This window comes from Sinocyclocheilus grahami, unplaced genomic scaffold (genome assembly GCF_001515645.1).
Source record: "Sinocyclocheilus grahami isolate Dianchi unplaced genomic scaffold, SAMN03320097.WGS_v1.1 scaffold19026.1, whole genome shotgun sequence".
In the NCBI taxonomy this organism is placed as follows: domain Eukaryota; kingdom Metazoa; phylum Chordata; class Actinopteri; order Cypriniformes; family Cyprinidae; genus Sinocyclocheilus; species Sinocyclocheilus grahami.
The window spans coordinates 1-281 of NW_015517408.1; positions in this window are offsets into that span (position 1 = coordinate 1).

Genomic DNA, 281 nt, shown 5'->3' on the forward strand with positions numbered 1-281 from the left:
TCACACCACAGCTGAAAATTAGCAGCAGCTGCATAATCAACATTTATTGCTATGATCAATCATAATTAAAAACCTTTCCTTTTCCCACTTTTTTATGTACCTCGAATACAGCTGTCCAGCACTGAATTTCAGGCAGTATAAAGTAGGTGTTGATACACAGCCCCATTAACAGATCAGTGTTTGTTAGTTATTTGAGTGATTTCTAAAACAGGGCTTGGAGTCCTATGAGTCGCGTCTCCAGAGTGGTCTCCTCCAGCGGAGTGCCAGGATGTCGAGCGATC